Source organism: Anomaloglossus baeobatrachus, unplaced genomic scaffold (assembly GCF_048569485.1).
Source record: "Anomaloglossus baeobatrachus isolate aAnoBae1 unplaced genomic scaffold, aAnoBae1.hap1 Scaffold_1011, whole genome shotgun sequence".
Lineage (NCBI taxonomy): Eukaryota > Metazoa > Chordata > Amphibia > Anura > Aromobatidae > Anomaloglossus > Anomaloglossus baeobatrachus.
In genome coordinates this window covers 1-26,182 of record NW_027441839.1, presented here as the reverse complement: position 1 = coordinate 26,182, position 26,182 = coordinate 1, and the positions used below count along the sequence as shown (strand labels likewise).

The window sequence follows — 26,182 nt, the reverse complement described above, 5'->3', positions numbered from 1 at the left end:
TTCCCATAGATAAGAACGATGTAATGTGACGTCATCAGAATCTCTCACCTCTCCAGTAAGCCGGAAGAGGATCTCTAGGGTGAGGTGCAATCTCCTCTCCTCCATCTTGCCCCTGGCCATATAAATCCATGATGGGTCGATCAGGAGAATTCTCTTATATAGAAGATCTCCACTGAGAGGATCCAATGTTGTAGGGACCTGAATGGGGAGAAGATAACGATGTAACATCATAAAGAATCCGGTGTAATAATACAATTACTGGAGATAACCGTTCACTAGATAGATATGATTCCTGCGCTACCATGAGGCGTCCAGACTAACTCTGGTGCCTTATTACAGTGAATGAATCCTTTGGGGGTTTCATTTGAATCATGCCATTTGAAGAATTACATGTAAACCTGTCATACTAATAGGTTGAGAAGAAGGGCATAGCCTCACTGCGCCCTGAACCAGACTTATCCAGAGGGGCATGATTAAGTGCCTACTCAATCATCACCAGAGCCTCTGGGGTTGGACTTTGCTGACAGTAGGCACCAGTTACCAATACAGGGCAGTCCCTGGTTGTTGTGTTTCACCAAGAGGCTGAGCGGTGTATCACGAGAAAGATGAAGTGGGAACCACTGCCTCTAGGGAAGAACAGGAAGGATAAACCCTGTCCCTTACGATGAGCAACTCTGTGTTCCCCAATGTCCCAAGACAGGTTCTTTCCCCTTGTGTGGAAATCAAGTGTGTATCCCTGCCGTGCCCTAATCACATCCATGTCTAGTGAGCAGGGCAGGAAGAACATTAGTCCTGCTCTATGATAATGACATAAAGGGAAAACGGCATAGGAAAAAGAAACTGTATTCCCAAACAACAGGTGGTAAAAAAAAGGGGATGGAAAGAGAAATTAATAAAAAGGGAGATGATCAATAGGAAGACACCAAGTAAAGTTTCCAGGCAGAAATCTCCAGGATCAAATTCAAAACAATTTCTCTTTCCATGGGTCACACCTCTACCCCAGGACCATGGGAAAGCAAGTTATCACTGGCAACTACTGAGGTAAAGTGGTGAGAACTTATACCAGGGGGAATACAAAATCAGAACAGCTGAGACAACTCAGGACGGTAAACGAAGAAAAACACAAAAGTCTGCTTAACCCTAACAGCACCAGCACAAGGCTAGTCTGCACAGCTATGTAGAAGGCAGAGCAGATCCAACTAGTGCTGGCAAGCGCTGTGACCTTTTGACCCATGGAATAGGGGCTACACCTCTCTGTCCAATAACCCTGTGAGAAGACCCTGATGTAAGTGTTCAGTGTAGAGAACGGGATAAATGTGATCCAAAAGTCACAGACAGATGGAGAAGTCCCATCTATGATCAGCTCTAATCCTGCCATCTCCACCGCTCTCATTACCCAAGTATAACACATATAATACTGGAGGATAAAACAAGACTGAGCACAAGACCTTCACAGCCGTCTACACATCATAGGAGATTTCATGGCACCTTCTCTCCATCTACCTGATGATCCTGAGGAACATCGGGATCTTCTTGTTCACAGTCCTGTGGGAGAAGAGGACGGGGACATCTCTCTGGTGTTGTCCTCTTACTGGATAGACCTGGAGGAGACACATACAGGGACTGAATTCATTCCTTACATACAGATAATTATAGGCCGTGTGTATTTAGTCCTGTCTATTACCTGGTGATGTGAGGGGCTGGGGAACCTCCATCATGACGTCCTTGTATAGATCTTTGTGTCCTTCTAAATACTCCCACTCCTCCATGGAGAAATAGACGGTGACGTCCTGACACCTTATAGGAACCTGACACATACAATGATACCGTCACCCCCGATCCCTTCATAGCGTTACTGTATAATGTCCCAGCATTCCCAGCAGTGTCACCTCTCCAGTCAGCAGCTCAATCATCTTGTAGGTGAGTTCTAGGATCTTCTGGTCATTGATGTCCTCATGTATCGGGGGGTGAGGCCCCGTGATTGGGCTCAGGGGTCTTCCCCATCCCTCAGACACAGGGGCCTGACAGCGCTCACTAGAGGTCTTCTTCACTACTGTGTAATCCTGGTTATGGAGAGACACAGTAAGAAATCTCACTCCAGACATTTCCAGAGTCCTCACCTCTCCAGTTCTGTCCATCTGTTATTCCCATAGATAAGAATGATGTAATGTGACGTCATCAGAATCTCTCACCTCTCCAGTAAGCCGGAAGAGGATCTCTAGGGTGAGGTGTAATGTCCTCTCCGCCATCTTGTCCCTGTCCATATCCATCCTTCTCGGGGCAATCAGGAGAATTCTCTTCTATAGAGTGATTGTTCTGGGTAGAGTATAGGTAGCGTCTGGAGAGGAGTTGATTTTTTGAGGCAATGACGTCACCGGAAAGGGCGGGGCCTCCTCAGTCCAGTGGAACCGTTTAGCAGTGGGCGGGGCCTCCTCAGTGCCCTGCAGATCTGTGGGCGGGAAGCAGCAGTTCTCAGGCTCCTGTGCAGAGCGGACGGATCCTGACCCTGAGGTGGGAGAATATTCAGCTTTTCCTCATTAGTTATAGCTCTGGGGTCTCAGACTGTATGTTGGTGGCACAGAACAGTGTCTCCTGTCTGTGTTGGGGGCTGCAGCTCGTGTATATCGCACGGGGAATGTACTCACGCTGCAGCACCGTGCTTTAGAGGCTTCAATAAGAAAGGGGACTTATGGGGGGGTTGCACGGAGCAGGGGGTGATGCTGTGGAGGCTTTCATAAGGAATGTGGGGGTTACACTAGGCGACGGTGCACGGAGCAGGGGGTGATGCTGTGGAGGCTTTCATAAGGAATGTGGGGGTTACACTAGGCGACGCTGCACGTTTGGGGAGCTTGCACTGGGCAGGAGGCGACGCGGAACGCTTGGGGGTCTTGCACTGGGCAGGGGGCTATACTGCACGTCTGGGGGTGCTCGCAGGGGGCGACGCTGCATGTCTGGGGGTGCTCGCAATGGGCACAGGGCGATGCACGTTTGGGCGGCTCGCACTGGGCAGCAGAGGGCAAAGCTACACGGGGGGTTCGCAGGGAGAAAGGCTGCACGTGAGGGGGCTCGCAGGGGGGAGAGGCTGCACGTGAGGGGGCTCGCAGGGGGGAGAGGCTGCACGTGAGGGGGCTCGCAGGGGGGAGAGGCTGCACGTGAGGGGGCTCGCAGGGGGGAGAGGCTGCACGTGAGGGGGCTCGCAGGGGGGAGAGGCTGCACGTGAGGGGGCTCGCAGGGGGGAGAGGCTGCACGTGAGGGGGCTCGCAGGGGGGAGAGGCTGCACGTGAGGGGGCTCGCAGGGGGGAGAGGCTGCACGTGAGGGGGCTCGCAGGGGGGAGAGGCTGCACGTGAGGGGGCTCGCAGGGGGGAGAGGCTGCACGTGAGGGGGCTCGCAGGGGGGAGAGGCTGCACGTGAGGGGGCTCGCAGGGGGGAGAGGCTGCACGTGAGGGGGCTCGCAGGGGGGAGAGGCTGCACGTGAGGGGGCTCGCAGGGGGGAGAGGCTGCACGTGAGGGGGCTCGCAGGGGGGAGAGGCTGCACGTGAGGGGGCTCGCAGGGGGGAGAGGCTGCACGTGAGGGGGCTCGCAGGGGGGAGAGGCTGCACGTGAGGGGGCTCGCAGGGGGGAGAGGCTGCACGTGAGGGGGCTCGCAGGGGGGAGAGGCTGCACGTGAGGGGGCTCGCAGGGGGGAGAGGCTGCACGTGAGGGGGCTCGCAGGGGGGAGAGGCTGCACGTGAGGGGGCTCGCAGGGGGGAGAGGCTGCACGTGAGGGGGCTCGCAGGGGGGAGAGGCTGCACGTGAGGGGGCTCGCAGGGGGGAGAGGCTGCACGTGAGGGGGCTCGCAGGGGGGAGAGGCTGCACGTGAGGGGGCTCGCAGGGGGGAGAGGCTGCACGTGAGGGGGCTCGCAGGGGGGAGAGGCTGCACGTGAGGGGGCTCGCAGGGGGGAGAGGCTGCACGTGAGGGGGCTCGCAGGGGGGAGAGGCTGCACGTGAGGGGGCTCGCAGGGGGGAGAGGCTGCACGTGAGGGGGCTCGCAGGGGGGAGAGGCTGCACGTGAGGGGGCTCGCAGGGGGGAGAGGCTGCACGTGAGGGGGCTCGCAGGGGGGAGAGGCTGCACGTGAGGGGGCTCGCAGGGGGGAGAGGCTGCACGTGGGGGGGCTCGCAGGGGGGAGAGGCTGCACGTCGGGGGGCTCGCAGGGGGGAGAGGCTGCACGTCGGGGGGCTCGCAGGGGGGGAGAGGCTGCACGTCGGGGGTGGGGCTCGCAGGGGGGGGAGAGGCTGCACGTCGGGGGTGGGGCTCGCAGGGGGGGAGAGGCTGCACGTCGGGGGTGGGGCTCGCAGGGGGGGAGAGGCTGCACGTCGGGGGTGGGGCTCGCAGGGGGGGAGAGGCTGCACGTCGGGGGTGGGGCTCGCAGGGGGGGGAGAGGCTGCACGTCGGGGGTGGGGCTCGCAGGGGGGGAGAGGCTGCACGTCGGGGGTGGGGCTCGCAGGGGGGGGAGAGGCTGCACGTCGGGGGTGGGGCTCGCAGGGGGGGAGAGGCTGCACGTCGGGGGTGGGGCTCGCAGGGGGGGGAGAGGCTGCACGTCGGGGGTGGGGCTCGCAGGGGGGGAGAGGCTGCACGTCGGGGGTGGGGCTCGCAGGGGGGGAGAGGCTGCACGTCGGGGGTGGGGCTCGCAGGGGGGGGAGAGGCTGCACGTCCGGGGGGGGGGGCGAGGCTGAAGAGAGAGAGAGGGAAAAAAAAAAACCACGGATCCGGATCGTGCACTCCGGATCCCGGGTACTGGTTGGACTCTGATTGGAACCTCGAACCGTGTGGATCCGATTTTTCAGATCCGGGTCCGCTCAACAACTAGCATAAATACAATTTTTACACCTAAATCGCACAGGACTCCGATACAAAAGATTTTTTTCTTTCATTGTCTCCAATGTCCAACATGGCTTTATTCTACGTATTGATTTGTAAAGTTGATTGTAATATATTTCGATGCCCGACCTGTCTCCTCCCCATTACCCTGTAGACTGTAAGCCCCTGAGGGCAGGGTCCGCTCCCCTCTGTACCAGTGTCAGGATTGGTTTATTCACTGTAATTTATATCTGTATTTTGCGTGTAACCCGTTCCAATGGACTGCATGGAATCAATGGTTCTCTATAAAAATAAAACTATATAAATATATATTCTTTTTTTTTTTTTTTTTTTAGAACTCTTGGTATACTTGTTTAATAAAGCTGTTGTAGAAGTGGGATGAATGTTCATTTCCACAATGATAAAGCTTGGAGTGACATTAGTGAACAGTCACTGCCGGTTGGATCTGTATTGGGCTGCGGTCACACATTGCTGCAGGTAGTTTCCTCAGTCCTCGCATGTAGGCCCACAGTAAATAGTTCAGATCTCGCTGACAGTTTATTTTCTGTCTTTATCCCCCCCTGATCCTCTTATGCCCCACATTTATTAGGACCCAGTTGTGTTTCTCAGTGTTTCCCTCCGTTTGTGGCAACATAACTCCATGAGGCTCACACCGCCTGATTCAGGTCATATGGGGCGAAGCATTTTTTATTTATTTTATGTAAAGGGATGTAAGTTGCTGAGCGTCTGAAGCGTCTGTTGCCACCGCTGTTCCATTGGACAGGCTCTGGCAGAGGTCACACTACATATTTTACAGAGGGGTTAACAATACTGCCGCTGAGGAGAACATCATAATTTACAACCACTCAAAACGATAGTACATACAGTAGATGGTTATCCATAAGGCCCCTTTCAGACATCCCTGTTTAAACAGGTACAAGCCACATGTACCGGTATGGTCGTCCGTGTGGTACCGTTAAAAAAAAAAAAAGTAGGATACTGAAATGAATGTTTTTGGTTTTTTTTTTTAATGTGTAAAGCCTGAAAAATTATAGATATAGAAAGATAAATAGAACTGATAGAATAGTGATATAGAGATAGTTGGCTTAACCAGCTATTTTACACCATTTTTATTTTTTAATTAAAAAAAAATAAAAAAAAATACATGGGGTCTTCCCAACTTTCATGTCCCTCATAGGAACAGCTGCAGGCTGCAACACTCCGTTCTCTGCTGTACCTTGGCTGGTTATGAAAGATAGAGGGAATCCCATGCTTATTTAAATTTTTAGACACCTGAGAAGTGGCACATTCATTAGATGCGCCAATTGTGGTGCTGGACCTGGCTCTTCCTGTTGCTCTGGTGCGATGTCAAACAGGGTAATATTTGTGGAGTTGATGCTAGCTCCAGCTGGTATCAAGCCTTGGTATTAGTAATGGGTGGTGTCTAGCAAACACTGACATTACTAATCCAGTAGTTGAAAGAAAAATAACAGAGTTTATTTGAACAAAAAACCTCCGATTCAGCCCTCATTACCAATTTATTTGATGTTATAAATCAAAAAAAAAAATTCTGCCGTAATCCTTGGTGAGGTCACATGACGTTCCCTAAAAAGCAAACCTGGAAAGACATAAAAAGAGAAAATCATTCAATAAATAAAGACAAGAGACACACCCTCTTTTCCAATTTATTTTTCTATCAAAGCCCTAATCCTGGTCTGCCGAAATCCAATTTTGGGCGGCCACGTCAATCCCATACTGCTGTCACATTCAATGGAGAACTGAACGTTCCTCATTGATTGTGAGAACACACACACACACACACACACACACACACACACACACACACACACACACACACACACTCTGCTGTGTATGCTTCCATTCGGTGACCTGGATCTCATAAGGTGAGCTCGGGTCACCGCAGGGACGCCCTCAGCAGTATGTGTGCGGGCGTGGCAGTGATTTCAGAGGTTAATCAGAGTTCACAATTAACTCAGATGACATCCTGATGACACCCCTGTGACGTCCGCGCTACTGTGGGTGTCGCGGCAGTAACGTCATGGGTTCATCGGAGTACCCAATGAACTTTGATGAACCTGTGATGTCACTGTCGCTACACCCACGGTAGCATGGGTGTCATCAGGATATCATAAGAGTTCCTTGGATACTGCGATGACCTCTTAACCTCACTGCACATATAAGGCTGGATACTCACCAGTCCCCAGCGATGCTGTCCCTGGCACTGATGTCTCTGGTGCTGCTGCTGATTCCAGGTCCTCCGTGCAGTGCATATTCATTAAGTATAATGAGCGGGGATTGGAAGCAAGTGACAGCAGGGATGGAGACAAGAGAGTATAATATATAATTTTATTTCAGAGACACGTATTTTCTCCGGTACGTGTCACACAGATCATATTAGTGTGTGACACCCATGCTGCTGGAAAAAAAACGGACATGTCTGTGTACAGGGAAACGTGGGGCCATGCGGTCCATGTGAAAACACATGTGTGAGGAACACCATAGAACACCATAATAACATGAGTACGTGTGGCATACGTGTTAAAAACGGTTTTCCCAATCAGTGTGGGTCCCAGTGATCTGACACTGATCAGCAGGTTATCACCTGGCCCATGGATAGGTGATAACTTGTTTTCACTAAACAAACCCTTTAAGGCCCGTAAACAATCCCTACAATTGTTTGTCAGACAGCTCTCTCTTGACTATCACATACAGGAGTGCTGGACCAAATATTCTTGTGTTCTCTATCTGAGAGCAGATGTCGCCTCCTCTGGTGACTGCTTATCTTTGAAGAGAACAAAAGGATCAACAAGTGGAATTCAAACACGTCAGTTCCTACTATTGTGTCACCCTGGGCAAGCCAGGGGACACAGAACACAACACCCACACCCCACATCCCAGGTAGGAACACCACAGTCAAAACACAAATCCTTGTTGCCTTCCTCCAGCAGTCTGTTGATGCACACCAGGGGGTGGGCCAGGCGGTTGGCTCCGCCCACCAAGGAGCTCACAGATCTGGAGGCAGGAAGGAAACCAGGCAGAAGAGCTCAGGGAGAGCTTGAGTGAGGAGTCAGCTCAGGGACGAGCTTGAGTAAAGAGGCAGAAAGCCCAGGCAGGGCAAGAGTGAAGTCCAGTGAAGGGCTAGAGTGAACAACCAGAAGTGAAAGTAGAAAGGAGAAAGTAGAAAGTGACAGAAAAGCCTGAAGGTCCGTGACTGTGTGTCCGGACGGAACCAGCAAGGTTGGCAACGACGGTGAAGGTTTGGAGTGGGACTGTCTGGAGGTTACTGGAAGGACCCCGTTGGCTGTGTGCCCGGTGGTCTGGAGCGGATACAAAGGGCAGTCAGCACCAGAGCAGGGGCTTTCGGATCCCAGCAAGGCTAGGAGTCGCTGTAAATTGCTAAATCCGTTAGTGAAGGGGACGTAGATCCCCCAGCAACAAAGTCCCGATTGACGGCAACAGCCCGACCATTACCGAGGAGACACCGCCACCGCCAAGGCACCAGTTTCCTCAGGGCCAGCGCCTGCGGGCAAAGTGTAGGGCTCCTCCGGCCCAGATTGCAGCCGGGGAGCGGGTAACCGGAGGGAATCCACCGCTACCACCATCAGAACACAAGGTGCAGGGAAGAGTGACAACACCGTTAACTACCGGGAGTGCAGGTGCAACCGTCTGTGGGACCGTCCTACCAGCCGTTGGTTTACCGTACAAACTGTGTCCGTGTCTCAGGCTGAGTGAGTACCACAGTGCCGCAAGGCACAGCGCTGCCCCCGCGTCCCTGCGCCCTCCAGGCCCTACACTTCACATCTCTTCACCGGGCCCCGGGATCACCAACCCCTACCCACGGAGGGGCAACACAACACCTGGCTGCTCCAATCACCATCCCCGGGACCCCCACACTGAGCAGCGGTGGTGCCATCACCACAACCGTGGGTGGCGTCACGAACTATAATCCCAACAAACACCCCCCCTTTCACTCACGGGCGAGGAGTGTCGCTCGAGACACCCCGGGATCCGGCCCGCAGCTCGAGCCACCAGGAGCAACTGCCGGACCCGAGCAGAAGGGGTGAGCGCGGTATGCTGACACCCTCCTCCCCGCCCGCGACAACTTGGCGTCACGAACAGGATCTTACCGCTCTGCCGTCAGGTAGAGGTGCGCCTTGTTACAGCCGGAGGTATCCGGCAGAAAAATTTCAGAAGCCGCCATCTTTGGCGCGAAAAGTTCCCGCTCGAGCGTCTTCTCGAGCAGTAGAGGTGCGAAGGCCAAAACCCCGCCCCGAGAGAGGAGGGGCCGGAAAGAGCTAAGGGGGACGGAAACAAGATGTCTGCGCCCGACGGAGCCGCTGGAGGAGCGGTGGTCGCAGCAGCAGCGGCACCCGCGGATGGGAATGGGCCTGCCCAGGTCCCGGCCGTACTGGCGGGAGGTGCCGCGGCCCCCGCGCTTGCTCAGGTCATGCCGTTTTCCTTGCCCTATGCGCCCGGAGCTGCCTGGCTACCGCAGTATGACGGGAAACCGGATGCGTTGCAGGCCTTCCGGAAAAAGCTTAACCCGTTGCTAGAGCTGTACCCCCTGACTGATAAGCAACGTGCAGCGATAGTGCTAGGCCAGCTAACCGGTGCGGCGGAGCAGGAAGCGGAGACCTGGGCCGAGGGGGACCGGCTCTCTGTAGCCACCATCTTTGAGAAGCTACAGACTGCCTTCGAGACCCGGACTGAAGCTGAGCTGAGGATGCAGTTTTACCAGTGCCGGCAACGAGCCGGGGATAGCATTCGGGACTATGCTCTACGTCTGCAGACCGCCCTCCGCACGCTGAAGCGGGTGAACTCTATTAATGAGGCGGATAGCAACAAGATGTTGGTGGAGCAATTTGCGCAGGGGATGAGGTCCCCTGAGGACCGTAAACAACTCCGGCTGTGGGCTCTGGAACACCCTGATGTGGACTTTGCTGTGTTAAAGGAGCGGGCTATCAAAGCACTACAGCCCCCAGCTACTGAAGTTCTGGAACCCGCCCCGTGGCCCATCGAGACAGCTCCCGTTGTGGCGGCCCCAGCCAAAACAACCTCCTTACTACCTGCAACCTCGAGCAGCACAGTGGAAGAACTGGCAGCCCAGGTCCGTCGCCTGGACGGAGACCTTGCCAAAATCCTTGCTGCACTACAACCTCTGACCAGATCCCAGCCCCCAGCGCAGATACAGCTTGCTGACAGTCCTGAAGATGTTCCCTGGATGCAGCGGAGAAGCGCTAACAACCCGCGGAGCAGACCTCCAATCTGCTACAAGTGCCGTAAGCCGGGCCATGTTTACCGACAGTGCCCGTTAAACGAGCAACCCCTGGGGCCCCGGGCCAATCCTCAGGAGTAGAACACCGTGGCTCCCCGGACTGGCGAGACCGATACGTCGGGGCCCGCCCTATCATCCCTGTGGCTGTGGACGGCATACCCGTGATGGCTCTCTTGGACACTGGATCACAGGTAACTACCATACCGTACACATTGTATCAGCGATATTGGGCCACAGACGAGCTGGCGCCTCCAGACAATAGTATAAATTTGATTGCCGCTAATGGACTTCCATTGACCCAGGTGGGGTACAAAGAGGTGGCTATGACAGTGGGGCAAGCTGAACTGCAACACCAGGGTATGATTGTGATCATGAATGAGCCTAGTGATCATAACCCGAAAATAGTGTTGGGAACCAATGTGATGGAACACTGCATGGCTGATGTGTTGAACCTTTTGCAGCAGCTAGCCGCCACGGCGGCGGGGAGCAGGCAGAGGGCTGTGCAGCGTGAAATCCGCGCCCTGATGTACCGCCAGCATGTAAGCTCAACCGGAGGGGAGATTGGTGGAGTGCGAGTGATGGATGTTGCTCCATTGACTGTGCCCCCTAGGAGTGAGATGATGATCTGGTGTAGGGCAGCAGTAGGGCCTCAGGGGCGTGACTACCCTGCAATGATGGAGCCCATGCCTTCTGAGCACTGGCCCACTGTAGTGGCCGCCCGAGGGGTGGTAGATGTGAAGAAAGGGAGAGTGCCTGTGAGAGTGTTGAACTGTGGGGAGGAAGAAGTCAGGCTCCCCCGGTATGCCACCATTGCCAAGCTGCTCACCCTGGATCCTCACACTATCCAGGAAGCCCGTCTATCCACACTTCCACCTACCACCAGCGCTTCCCCACCCCAGGGGGACACCAAGGAGTGGCACCAACAGCTACATGTGGGCACTGATGATACCCCTACACATCACAGGGCGGGGGTACACAGGGTAGTGCAGGAGTACGAACAGGTTTTCAGTAAGCACTCCCTAGACTTTGAGCAGATCAAGGGGGTCCAACACCACATTCCCACGGGTGAACATCCCCCTATCAAAGAGAGGTATAGACCTATTCCCCCTGCACATTATCAGTGTGCCAAAGATATGTTGAAGAATATGAAGGAGGCAGGGGTTATTCGGGACAGTTGTAGTCCCTGGGCCGCTCCGTTGGTACTGGTCAAGAAGAAGGATGGTACCATGCGGATGTGTGTGGACTACCGGAAGATCAACCAGATAACCCATAAAGATGCCTATCCATTGCCTCGTATTGAAGAATCTTTGGCTGCACTGAGAACTGCAAACTACTTCTCGACCCTTGACCTCACCAGCGGATACTGGCAAGTGGCCGTGGCCCCCGAGGACCGGGAGAAGACCGCCTTCACCACCCCGATGGGGCTATGCGAATTCAATAGCATGCCGTTTGGGCTGTGCAATGCCCCCGGGACCTTCCAACGATTGATGGAGTGCTGTCTGGGACATTTAAACTTCGAGACCGTCCTGCTGTATTTGGATGATGTGATTGTTTATTCCCAGACGTATGAGGCCCATCTGGAGCACCTGGCCGAGGTGTTCGCGTCCCTTGCCAAGTTCGGGATGAAGTTGAAGCCCTCGAAGTGCCATCTGCTGAAACCCAGGGTGCAGTATCTCGGACACGTGGTGAGTGCGGATGGTGTCGCCCCCGACCCTGAGAAGATCACTGCCATCCAGAGCTGGCCGAGACCAACAACAGTGAGGGAAGTAAGGCAGTTCCTGGGTCTGGTGGGGTACTACCGGCGCTTTATAAAGGGGTACACGAGGATGGCTGCCCCCATGCAAGATCTCCTCGTGGGACAGACCAAAGGTGGTAGACCTATTGGAGCTCCACTGTTGTGGGAGGACAAGCATGAGGAGTCCTTTAGCCAGTTGAAGGCGGCCTTGACCGGAGAAGAGGTCTTGGCGTACCCTGACTATGGGCGCCCGTTCATCCTCCACACGGACGCCAGTAACGTGGGGCTAGGAGCGGTCTTGTCCCAGGTCCAGGATGGGAAGGAGAAGGTGATTGCCTACGCCAGCCGAAAACTCCGGCCGACCGAAAGGAACCCTGAGAACTATAGCTCCTTCAAGCTCGAGCTATTGGCGTTGGTGTGGGCTATCACAGAGCGGTTCCGCCACTACCTGGCGGCGGCAAAATTCACCGCGTTTACGGACAACAATCCGCTAACTCACCTGAACACGGCCAAGTTGGGCGCGCTGGAGCAGCGGTGGGTAGCCCGGTTAGCCAACTATGATTTCACCATAAAGTACCGAGCTGGTCGTGTCAACATCAATGCAGATGCACTCTCCCGGATGCCCCATTTGTCAGAAGAGGGGTGTGAGGATGACGACCTCGAGGAGATTGAGTTGCCTGCGTTTCACCAGCCGCCTACTGAGAGGGTACAAGTATGTCAGCAACGGGTGGATCTGGACCCACGGCCCAGTCGAGAGTGGCAGGACGCCCAGGACCAAGCGCCGGCTGTCCGCCTTGTCAAGACCCTGGTGGAACAAGGTGCTATGGGGATAGACCCTGCCGCTCCAGCCGAAGCTCAACGCTTGTGGAAAGAACGAAAACGGCTCTACCTACACCAAGGGAGGCTGTACCGTGAGCTGATCAACCCAAAGACCCATGAGAAAATATGCCAGTTGATCGTTCCTCAAGCTGAGGTCGCTACCGTCCTGCGGGCATACCATGATGGTGCTGGCCACTTCGGGTGGAAGAAGCTAGAGATGCTGTTGAGGGAGCGGTTCTATTGGAGTGGGATGCGTGAATCGGTGGAAGCCTGGTGCCGAGAGTGCGGTCCTTGTACACTGAGGAGAAAGGACGAGACTAGCCAGAGGGCACCGTTACATCCCATAGTCACCCATCAACCGCTGGAGCTGGTCGCCCTGGACCATGTCAAACTCACCCCTAGCCGAAGTGGGTACACCTACGCATTGACCATGGTAGACCACTACTCAAGATTCATGGTGGTAGTCCCCGTTAAGGACCTGACTGGTCGAACCGCTGCCCGAGCGTTCCAGGCCTATTTTTGCCGACCCCATGGGTACCCCGAGAAGGTGCTGACCGACCAAGGCCCGGCTTTTGAAGCAGAAGTGTTTCACGAATTCTGCCAGTTGTACGGCTGCAAAAAGATCCGGACCACTCCGTACCACGCCCAAACCAACGGCATGTGCGAGAAAATGAATCACTTGGTCCTGGGGCTCCTCAAGACGTTACCGCTGGAAGAACGGAACATGTGGCCGGAAAAGTTACCCGACTTGGTCGACATGTACAATAATATCCCATCCAGCTCGACGAAGTGCAACCCAGCGTATCTGATGAGGGCCCGGCCTGGCCGCCTGCCGGTGGATCTGGAAATGGGGTTGGAGGCTCCGGAAGCACTCCCTTCAACGGCAGAATGGGAAAGTCGGAGGAGGGCCCAGTACCGGCAAATCCAGGAGTATGTGGAGAAAAACCTCGGTCGAAGTCGAGAACAGCAAGAGCACCGGTTCAACCAGAAGGCGCCTGCAGGTCCTTTCCAGCCAGGAGATGTGGTGCTGAAACGGAAGAGAAAAGCCCACAAACTGGATGACCAGTGGGAGCAAGTCCCTTACGTCGTACAACCCACCGAGTGGGACAATGGGAAGACCTACCAGATCAGTCGCGACCAAGGGGGCACCCTGGCCACAGTTTCTCGGGACCATCTAAAAAAATGCCCCCCAGCGTTGAAAGCAGAGGCTGAAGTACCGGTTCCTCCACCGGTGGAAAAGGCAGCAGAGGTAATCCACACTGTCATGGGTGACTTCCCAGCAAACTGGCCCACACAGAACGGCACGGTGATACTTCCAGTGATACTGTTCCCACAACCCGTGGATGAAGAAGTAGTGGAAGCGGTTAACCGTGAGCCAGAACCAGTGCCAGTGCCCAGGGATGAACCTGTACCCAGCCCCCCTGCACCTCCGCCTGCCCCACACTCTAGCAGGGAGGAGGAACCGATTGTTCCCTCTACCCCACTGTCTAGCACCACTGACACCGGGCCCCGGAGGTCCACCCGTTCCAACCTAGGTAGACCCCCACTTAGGTACAGGGAGACCGTTCTATGAGTAAGAGGGGCCCGCAAATGTAAAAGAGTGTTGTGTGTTTGTTTGAAAAAGTTTAAAAGTTTTGAAAAATGAAAAATGATTACCGAAGTGTTACCTGATTATCTGTGTGATTAGCAACCGGCTGGAGCCGGCACCGTTGTCCCCGTGGGGACCGTTTAAGTTTAAAAATGCATGGGAACTATCCATGGACAAGCCCGTGAACTCTGCAGGGCAACCACAAACGTTAGTGGCTTGTAAATATGTTGGGTACCGTTACCGTTTCCGCAATGCCGCCTCCGGAGAGGCAGGTTGGAGGGAGGGCCCTGAGCAGAGCAGGCCAGGGCCCAGCCACCAAAGGGACCGGTGGCTACCCTCTGGAGGGAAGGACAGATCCCGCTCGGGTGACTTGTGCTGGACTGTGGGTCAAGGGGTGCTGCCTGGGTTTTAGGGGCAGCATCAGGGCCAGGTTACTTGGGTGGGAGAGAGCGGAAACCGTGACCGTAAACCGTTGAAACGTTAAAAGTAAAATGTGCCTCCCGTCTTGGGAAGAGTTGATTAAAAATGTCATGTATGTTTTGTTTAACCCTGTTATCCCCTTTTTGCAGAAAAATAAAACCGGTGTAGGACGGCAGCCCGCGGACGGTCTGCATTTTGCTAAGGGGGAATGTGTCGCCCTGGGCAAGCCAGGGGACACAGAACACAACACCCACACCCCACATCCCAGGTAGGAACACCACAGTCAAAACACAAATCCTTGTTGCCTTCCTCCAGCAGTCTGTTGATGCACACCAGGGGGTGGGCCAGGCGGTTGGCTCCGCCCACCAAGGAGCTCACAGATCTGGAGGCAGGAAGGAAACCAGGCAGAAGAGCTCAGGGAGAGCTTGAGTGAGGAGTCAGCTCAGGGACGAGCTTGAGTAAAGAGGCAGAAAGCCCAGGCAGGGCAAGAGTGAAGTCCAGTGAAGGGCTAGAGTGAACAACCAGAAGTGAAAGTAGAAAGGAGAAAGTAGAAAGTGACAGAAAAGCCTGAAGGTCCGTGACTGTGTGTCCGGACGGAACCAGCAAGGTTGGCAACGACGGTGAAGGTCTGGAGTGGGACTGTCTGGAGGTTACTGGAAGGACCCCGTTGGCTGTGTGCCCGGTGGTCTGGAGCGGATACAAAGGGCAGTCAGCACCAGAGCAGGGGCTTTCGGATCCCAGCAAGGCTAGGAGTCGCTGTAAATTGCTAAATCCGTTAGTGAAGGGGACGTAGATCCCCCAGCAACAAAGTCCCGATTGACGGCAACAGCCCGACCATTACCGAGGAGACACCGCCACCGCCAAGGCACCAGTTTCCTCAGGGCCAGCGCCTGCGGGCAAAGTGTAGGGCTCCTCCGGCCCAGATTGCAGCCGGGGAGCGGGTAACCGGAGGGAATCCACCGCTACCACCATCAGAACACAAGGTGCAGGGAAGAGTGACAACACCGTTAACTACCGGGAGTGCAGGTGCAACCGTCTGTGGGACCGTCCTACCAGCCGTTGGTTTACCGTACAAACTGTGTCCGTGTCTCAGGCTGAGTGAGTACCACAGTGCCGCAAGGCACAGCGCTGCCCCCGCGTCCCTGCGCCCTCCAGGCCCTACACTTCACATCTCTTCACCGGGCCCCGGGATCACCAACCCCTACCCACGGAGGGGCAACACAACACCTGGCTGCTCCAATCACCATCCCCGGGACCCCCACACTGAGCAGCGGTGGTGCCATCACCACAACCGTGGGTGACGTCACGAACTATAATCCCAACAAACACCCCCCCTTTCACTCACGGGCGAGGAGTGTCGCTCGAGACACCCCGGGATCCGGCCCGCAGCTCGAGCCACCAGGAGCAACTGCCGGACCCGAGCAGAAGGGGTGAGCGCGGTGTGCTGACACCCTCCTCCCCGCCCGCGACACTATCCCTTGACATCCATTCTCGAGGTAAGTCAGGAAGCCCCCATACACATCAGACAGTTGTCTGATCCTGGCGACTTTAGTTCTGAGCTTTCATAGAATCTGTATAAGGGCTTATTCAAACATCTATGCACGTCAGTACAATCTTGGGTCACAATACATGGACTGGGTGAGACCGTCATTATAGACAGTACAGTAAGCTCAGAAATCATGAACCTCAGTGCAGCAACTCCGCTCTAGTCACCTCTGTAGTGAGACAGAATGGAGTTGCTGAAGGGAGGACGTCCTTATAGACCAGTCATGGCGAACCTTTCACAGGCAGAGTGCCCAAACTGTAGCCCTAAAACCATTTTTTTCCGAAGTGCCAACCAATCCTATTATGTAAATAATTGATTTTAACCTTACTTTTGCTGTCTTCTCTTCTCCTCAGCAGGGGGCATCACGCTCATGCATGCTTACCACACATTGCAGCTGAGCCCCTGCCATTTCCAGACACAGCAGTTGGATTGATCTTTCTGGAAAAAATTGCAGCATATTAGACAGAGATTTTAGCATGGAATGCAATCAGATTTCACCCTATAATCCACATCTACATTTCAAAGTCTGAACATTTTGAAATCCCATAAAGATGTACGAGTTGCTCCCCCTCCCCCTTCATTGTGTAGTTATGTCCCCCTTCCTGGCCACTTTTTGGTAAACATGTCCCCCATCTTGATATTTATTTCCTACATTCTGGTATATTTTACCACATCATGGCCCCATCCTGGTAAATGTACCCCATCCCAGCATATTCCCCATCCTGGTAAATGTACCCCATCCCAGCATATTCCCCATCCTGGTAAATGTACCCCATTCCTGGTAAATGTACCTCATCCAGGCATGTTCCCTTATCCTGGTAAATGTCCCCTTTCCTGGTAAACGTACCCCAACCTTGTAAATGTACCCCATCCTGATAAATGTCACTCTTCGTGCTAAATGTTCCCCATCCTGGCATTTTTCCTCATCCTGGCAAGTTCATGTACCCCCATCCCGGCATGTTTCCCCCCATCCTGGTAAATGTATCCCATCCTGGTAAATGTACCCCATCCTGGCATGTTCCCCCATGCTGTTAAATGACCCCATCCTGGTAAATGTACCCTTTCCTGGGAAATGTACCCCATCCTGGTAAATGTCACCCTTCCTGCTAAATGTTCCCCATCCTGGCATTTTTCCTCATCCTGGCATGTTCATGTTTACCCCCATCCTGGTAAATGTACCCCTTCCTGCTAAATGTACCCCATCCTGGCATGTTGCCCCCCCATCCTTGCAGCCATGTTTCCCTCCCATCCTTGCGTGTTTCACCCATCCTTGCAGCCATGTTTCCCCATCTTTGCATGTTTCTCTCCCTCTTTGCATGTTTCCCCCATCTTTGCACGTTCCTCTCCATCTTTGCACATTTCCCCCATCCTTGCAGCTATGTTTGCCCCGTGCTCTGTTTGCCCCCGTGCTCTCCATGGCTGCCCCCGTGCTCTGTTTGTATGCCCCATGCTCTCCATGTTTGCCCCCGTGGTCTCCATGTTTGCCCCCGTGGTCTCCATGTTTGCCCCCGTGGTCTCCATGTTTGCCCCCGTGGTCTCCATGTTTGCCCCCGTGCTCTCCATGTTTGCCCCCGTGCTCTCCATGTTTGCCCCCGTGCTCTCCATGTTTGCCCCGTGCTCTCCATGTTTGCCCCCGTGCTCTCCATGTTTGCCCCGTGCTCTCCATGTTTGCCCCATGCTCTCCATGTTTGCTCCGTGCTCTCCATGTTTGCCCCCGTGCTTTGTTTGCCCCGTGCTCTCCATGTTTGCCCCCATGCTCTGTTTGTTTGCCCCGTGCTCTGTATCCCCTGTGCTATCCATGTTTGCCCCCCGTGCTCTGTTTGCCCCCCGTGCTCTGTTTGCCCCCCGTGCTCTGTTTGCCCCCCGTGCTCTGTTTGCCCCCCGTGCTCTCCATGTTTGCCCCTTTGCTGGATGTGTCCCTCCACACCTTGGCACAGCCGCACACAGCCTAAAAATAAAAAAAACCCTCACCTTCCAGCACAGGTTCCCGCGCGGCCACAAGACGCCGGCACCGCCTACTGACGCTCCTCCGTCTCCTAGGCCCAGGAGAGGAGTCAGAGGGAGGAGAAATGTCTCCTGTGCTAAACACCACTTTGTACTGTCGGCGCGATCACACCGACAGTACAAAGTGTCTCAGTGTGGCGACAGCACGCGTGCCAGCACAAAGGGCTCTGCGTGCCCTGTCTGGCACGCATGCCATAGGTTCGCCGTCACTGTTATAGACCGTACCCAGAAATCATGGACCTAAGTGCAACAACTCCGATCTAGTCACCTCTGTACTGAAACATCTATAATGAAGTTGATGTACACCAGACGTCCTTATAAACAGTACAGTAAGCTCAGAAATCATGAGCCTCAGTGCAACAACTCCGATCTAGTCACCTCTGTATGAGATAGAATGGAGTTACTGTACAGAGGACGTCCCTTATAAACAGTGCTGTGAGATCAGACATCCTGAACCTCAGTGCAGCAACTCCGATCTTGTCATATCTATACTGCAAAAACTAGAATGGAGTTGCTGTACAGAAGGTTTTCCTTAGGCCAGAGCCACACTAGCATAAGGCATCAGATGAGATATGCTAATTGAACTCGGATAAGGTTCTGCTGCGAGTGTGAGTCGAGTGTCATTATACAGTGATCGGATCACAGGAGCAGGAGAGAGGGAGGGATTAATCTCTCCATCTTCTCCATTACTTGTTTTTGCGTATATCCATATGTCATCCGAGCGCAGTACGATGTTTCACACGCACCCATAGGCTTGTATGAGTGCAAGTGAGTCGTAACTCCTTGCAATCGCAGCAAAATAGAGTATACCCCGGCACACTATTACTCCCAAAGAAGAAAAAATCATGCGACTGTTCATATGCAAATTTCTTTTTATTGATCAAATTGAGCTGAAATTTATGGAATATGGTTCGTCCAAACAAGTCGACGTTTCGGCTGTAGGCCTTCGTCAGACTGGACTTTATTTTATCTGAACATGATAACAGAAACAAAAAATCAATATCATATATACAAGATTGACAAAATGTGATTACAGTTTCCAACATTAATGGAAGTAAATCAATGACATTATAGAGAACACAGAAAAGGTAGAGGCATCTCCTATCATTTTGTAACACACTTCCGTGGTACAATGAAGAAACACTCCACTTGTTTAATACAGAGATTTGTAGAAACATGCACACCTTATAGTAACATGGATATGCTGAACTTTGGACCGGGGATGCGTATAGTTAGTGCTCATGTGACCGTGGTTAGTATATATGGAAAACCGACCATAGGGAGGAAGTTTGACAAGAAGGCGGGGAAAAAAGACCAGTGGAGAGAAAAGAAAAAACATGCAAACCATAAAGAGATGAAAAAATGAAAAAAAAGGAGAAACCGGTATAGAAGGAGGGAGGTAGTCTAACTGTTTTTTTTGGCTCTTGCTCCTGATCTCCCTCTCCAACATTTGTTCAAATGTCACAACCAAATTTTTCAACTTTTTCTTATAATGACGAAGAAACCTCAAATATAGTCTCCAAAGTTACTACCTCCAGTAAGTTCTTGATGATACCACCTGAGGAGCTACGGGGTAGAGACTACGATAAGGAACTCCAAAGACAAGCTGCACTTGACCTCCACCTAGTGACTCTAGTAGAATACCACCGCACGAAAAGGATACCTAGAGGCCTGAGGGTATCCCTTAGACCGACCCTCTTTTCAGAAAATCCTCTTTTTTGTGATAAGTTCGAAGCCATTTTAAACAAGTGCTCTATTGATATAATCACATTAACGATAGAATTTTTGCAGAAGGAGATTCAGCAAGTTACTGAGAACATAAAGTCCACAGAAGAACAACTCAAACAATCTTTATCAGCATCAGATTTGGATCAACTGAAGACTAAGGCCAACGACTTTATAACCAACTTCCGCAGTAATCTTGAAACAAAAAAACGACAAATTTCTTCGTGACCAAGAAGACTACGCCAAGGGCACTGTATACCGATGGCGGTCTGGAGAAGGATTCAGATTCCAGCGTTCATACAGACATGGAGGGTATGCTTCCACCAGCGATTCAGAAGGCGACTATGGAACATCCCGCCAGCAGCCGAGTTTTTTAGAACAACGCAGACCACCAGTAAGAAGACAAGGCGAGGGAAGAGGAGGAAATTCCAACAACAGAGAGGGCAGGATATGGACTCGATCCCAGGTAACACCAACCTTGTCCTCAACATCTCTTCTTACAACCTATAGCCCGCTGAACATCTAGTGTTACAAAAGGGATTATCCTTCAGTCCCACCTCACGGTATGATACTTTTCAGGTAGAACAGGAGCTTAATCAATTTTTTAGATCTCTTAGACTGAAGGTACATTTTGGTAGTGAAAACACAAGACCTGAGCCTCCACTGAGGGGTAGTGTCTGTTTTAACCCTAAAAACCTTGGCCTGACTATTGCCAGTACATACATGCCACCACGGCACTACCATCCAGTAGAGACTTTTATTTCATTGGACAAGGGTGAATTTCAGTTAAATCATAACCTGAGTATTGAGGAATCCAGAGCCATACAAAATCTGAGAGATAACACGACCATCATAATTAAGCCAGCCGATAAAGGTGGGGCAACGGTCATTTTAGACCGAGACTATTATGTTTCAGAGATTCAGGGACAATTGGCCGACACAAGCACCTATGAGCCTATCCCAAGAGATCCAACATCACAGATATCTTCCCTCATTAAGCCACTTCTTCGCGATACCTACAATTAGGTGTCATAGAACAGAAATTGGCCAGCTTTCTCATTAACTCACATCCCAGCATCCCGGTGTTTTACACTTTACCTAAAATTCATAAAAACCTCACCCATCCACCAGGCAGACCCATAGTGGCATCGACAGACTCAGTACTCTCCCCTCTGGCTAAGACCATTGAAAAAATACTATCTCCGTTTATACCCCTCATACCATCATATGTGAAGGATACTTCACATTTCCTTGATATCATTAAGGACTTACATAACATCCCCATCCCTGCATTCTTGGTGACGCTAGACGTTAACAATCTGTATACGAGTATCTCACTCAAGGATGGCATGGATGCGGTACGCTGGTTCCTATGTGAGCATACCACTTTACCCATTGACAATAGGCAATTCTGTCTTGATCTTCTTGATATAGTTCTTGGGAAGAATTATTTCATGTTCCAAGATCAATTTTACATGCAGCGTAAGGGGACCGCCATGGGGTCTAACATGGCGCCCCCTTACGCTAATATCTTTATGGCCTTCTTTGAAGATAAGTTCATCCACTCCAACCCACTCATCAATAGACATGCCTAACTATGGCGAAGATACATTGATGATATTTTTTTGGTGTGGGATGGAGACCTTAACAGCCTTCAAGAATTCTTTTCTGACCTTAATGAATTCATGCCCGGACTGACCTTCACTATCCACCAAGATCAGACCCGAATTAATTATTTAGACTGTATGGTGATAAGAGGACACTGGCCTTTTGGTCACTGACATTTTTGTGAAACCGACGGATAGGAACAGCCTTCTTTTTTACACTAGTAATCACCCTAGGCACGTTAAAAAAGCATTACCTATATCGCAACACACACGGGTTGACAGATTGGTTAGAAAACCAGAGACAAAATTAAAACGACTTGAAGAGATGAGCCTAAAATTTCTACAGCGGGGTTATCCGCGTGAGATAGCCGAGAACAAAGGGTCCATCACTAGACAAGATAGGACGGCGCACAATCAGGTACCATGCGTGACTACTTATCATCCCTTTCAACCCTTGTTAAGAAAGATCATTTGCCAGTACTGGCCCCTTCTGAAAACGGCGTACCCCAAAATTGAGGCTTTTCATAATCTACCTCTCTTCTGCCATCGTAGATCACCTAACCTGAGGAACCAATTAGTACGTGCAGATATAGGCTCCACGAAAATAGTATCACGTCAGACGTTTTTAGACACACAACAGAGAGGCACATTCCCATGTTTGGGATGTGCGCAGTATGCCAATGTTACCAAAGGTGATACTTTTACACATGCCAGAACAGGAAAAAATTTTCGGATTAAAGGTTTCCACACATGTGACAGCACGTTTGTGGTATACTATATTAAGTGTCCCTGCGGTCTCGGGTATGTTGGGGAAACTACCCAGCATATCCGAGACCGCATCAGTCGACATAAATCAGACATCCGGTGTGGTAACACCCTCCTGCCTATACCTAATCATTTCTTAACAGTTGGTCACCGAATATCCCAACTCAAATTTCAAGTGATTGACCACGTAGATGCTATACGCAGGGGAGGCGATAGGGTTAAACGCCTCCGTGATAGGGAGGCAAGGTGGAGCCATACCCTAGGAACACTTGAACCGCATGGGCTGAACCGAAAATATGAGACTTCATTCTAATGCACTATTATATGTCATCAGTGGGTCTAAATACTGTTGCAGGGTTATGGCCATTTGCTATAATACATGACATCGATGATATCTAGCATCTTATCTATGTTATAACGTATATATCAATTTGTCACCCATAGATATGGGTTAATGTCTCCTTAAGCACATGACCATTTTTTATGCATGACCATTTTCTATGCATGACCATTATAAATGTTTATTATTGTCACACTGACATGTATCCCTCTTTTTTACAGAAACGCTAATATGTCCTGATAATGAGCACTAGCCAGCACTTCCTGGATAAATACACCTTCTCCCATATCTCCATTGGCACTCTGGACTAGGATTATGGCTCTCACCCACGCCAATGCACGTGATCAGTGGTTATCTAGACTAGTAAACATCCAGGCACTTGATACCGGCTCCTGTGACGCACCAGCAGGGGGCCGGGCCAGTGACGCATGCTGCGCATGCGCGGTTTGCGTTCCACGGGCCCGGCTTCCTGTATTCCATTGACAGGAAGTGGTAACTGTAGTACACGCCCACACTTCCTTTTAAAACGACTGCACGCTGTAACCACACACAGTGCAGGATCCTCCACTCACAGACCGCACGTCCAGCACCAGTGTGGTAAGTAATGGTAGCCGACCTCCTTCCTGTCCTACTTTATAGGATTCTATCATGCTGCTTGCAATCTTCCTTATTTTCCTCTTTTCATGACCCTAAGAAAACGGCCTCTGTTGATTCCGGTCCTACCGGTGATATTGCACAAAAACGGCCTGGTATCCCTTACTGGTCAGCAACACTATTTTGCCGCTAAATATAATATCAGGTATCTTATGGAACTCACTTAGTTTCGTTTCTACCAGCTATATATGACTTTCTTATGCTACCTGCAACCTTTTTATTGCCTTCTCTAACCTTAAGGTGACGGCCTCTGACGTTTCCGGTCCTACCAGCGACATTACATGTAATTGACCGGAACATAGGTAATATCTTTATACCATTTGCCTACTAGCATTGCCATTTTATAGCTACTGACGTGCCATCTGGTATCTGCCTTTTCCTTCTTATATAGGATTCATCTATATTACCTACCGTATATCGGTCTGCACCCCAGCAGTCTCCAGTCACACCCCCTCCCACTGACCTGCAGGTGTGTCATTTCTTTGTACACATATAATACACCCTTCATGACATAAGGGTTCTGCCCGTCCACAGTTTAACACAGGCTGTACATTTCACATTTCTCATGACCTTATCCTCTACTTTATCCCTTACTCAGAATATGGATCCCACAACAATCCGGTTGTGATAAGTGGGTCATGTGATGGTGATTCTTTTACACAATCAACATTAGGTATCCACCGCAACTTTTTTATATATATATACCTATGTTTTACATATATGCCTGTGTATGACAATAGGGGCAATTTTGACATAACATCTATGAAATCAATTATAATTCATTATTTTTTTGCATTGAGATCCAGGAACCTACTACTAACCCCTGGGGTGATATCTTTACTGACGTAGCACGTGACGCATGCACTCCGTATATCTACATAATAATCCTTGATCTACATGTTCACACAAACTTCATAACAGGTATTTAATTATCACCATCTGTCCCTGTAGAACACCATGTTGATGTTTTTTACATGAACTTTACCTAATACATGTCTTCTCTATTATAGCGCATATCATAATTGACGCATTGTCCTCCGCTGTTTTAATCCTTGGCTCACGCCTCGGCGTGATTGCATTCTGTCATACTTCCAATGGTGAGTGGCACAGTGAGCTTTCTGTGACGGCAGTACCAGTTAGACTACCTCCCTCCTTCTATACCGGTTTCTCCTTTTTTTTTCATTTTTTCATCTCTTTATGGTTTGCATGTTTTTTCTTTTCTCTCCACTGGTCTTTTTTCCCCGCCTTCTTGTCAAACTTCCTCCCTATGGTCGGTTTTCCATATATACTAACCACGGTCACATGAGCACTAACTATACGCATCCCCGGTCCAAAGTTCAGCGTATCCATGCTACTATAAGGTGTGCATGTTTCTACAAATCTCTATTAAACAAGTGGAGTGTTTCTTCATTGTACCACGGAAGTGTGTTACAAAATGATAGGAGATGCCTCTACCTTTTCTGTGTTCTCTATAATGTCATTGATTTACTTCCATTAATGTTGGAAACTGTAATCACATTTTGTCAATCTTGTATATATGATATTGATTTTTTGTTTCTGTTATCATGTTCAGATAAAATAAAGTCCAGTCTGACGAAGGCCTACAGCCGAAACGTCGACTTGTTTGGACGATCCATATTCCATAAATTTCAGCACAATTTGATCAATAAAAAGAAATTTGCATATGAACAGTCGCATGATTTTTTCTTCTTTGGGAGTAATAGTGTGCTGGGGTATACTCTATTTTGTCTGTTTTTTTTCCCCTGAGCACCTATATATCGGTGACGCAGAGCTTCTCTCCTAATTGCAATCGCAGCATGCTGCCATTTTTTTTCCTCAGTCCGATTGCGACTGAAGAAAAAATCGTAGATCTGAGCTGCATCATTGTCTAACATGAAGCCACGTGCAATGCAAGATTTTCTCGAATCATACACCAGTGTGACTCTGGTCTTATAGACAGTACAGTGCCCAGAAATCATGAACCTCAGTGCAACAACTGCGATCTAGTCATCTCTGTACTGAGCAGTGGTATAACTAGAGTTTGATTGCACCCTCGCATTCCATGTATAAGGTGTCCTTCATATTGTATTATGCAGCCCCATAATCATCCATATATAATGCACCTCTATAGTCCATGTATAAGGTAACCCCATTAGTCCTCCATATAATGCAACCTTCATAGTCCTATATGTATTATAATGCACCTCATAGTCCTTCATATTGGATTATCCAGCTCCATAGTCCTCTATGTATAATGCACCCCTATATTCCATGTAAAAGGGATCCTTCATATAGTATTATGCACCCCTAATATTCCTCCATATAGTATTATGCACCCCTTATATTCCTTCATATAGAAGTGTACACCCTTTAAATTCCTCCATATAATTCCAAGATGGCCGCCATGGTGGGCAGGTGTGCTTGAGGGAGCTCCTGATTGGCTCTGCTTAATCTACGCCATCGGGCTGCTGCAGAGCTCCCTTGTACATCCCTTTCAATACAAATGGGGTTTAGCACTATTGGAGAGAACGGGGCCACTGACTATTGAGCCGCATTTGTGAAAAACGTGACTTTGGAGGAGGTGAGGTCTGCTCCTCGTGGAGGCCAGAGATCTCCTTGTTTCTAAACCCTGACTGGCCAGAAAGACAAAGCATAAGGGGTACTTTACACGCTGCGACATCGCTCTCGATATATTGTCGGGGTCACGTAGTTAGTGATGCACATCCGGCGCCGGAAGCGACATCGCAGCGTGTAAAACCTATGAGCGACGATCAACGAGCGCAAAAACGTGCAAAATCGTTGCTCGTTGACACGTCGTTCATTTCCATAATATAGGTGCTGCTGC

General features: G+C 51.1%; 1 long non-coding RNA gene across 1 annotated transcript; it reads left to right on the top strand.

The window, feature by feature from the left end:
* The first annotated feature begins 2,446 nt into the window (after positions 1 to 2,446).
* On the top strand, positions 2,447 to 24,996 carry LOC142260388 (uncharacterized). Its single transcript, XR_012728622.1, has 9 exons — positions 2,447 to 2,511; positions 22,905 to 23,280; positions 23,378 to 23,482; positions 23,578 to 23,639; positions 23,729 to 23,806; positions 23,936 to 24,010; positions 24,138 to 24,258; positions 24,348 to 24,434; positions 24,911 to 24,996. It is a non-coding gene; the product is annotated as an uncharacterized LOC142260388 (long non-coding RNA).
* Positions 24,997 to 26,182: the final 1,186 nt, after the last annotated feature.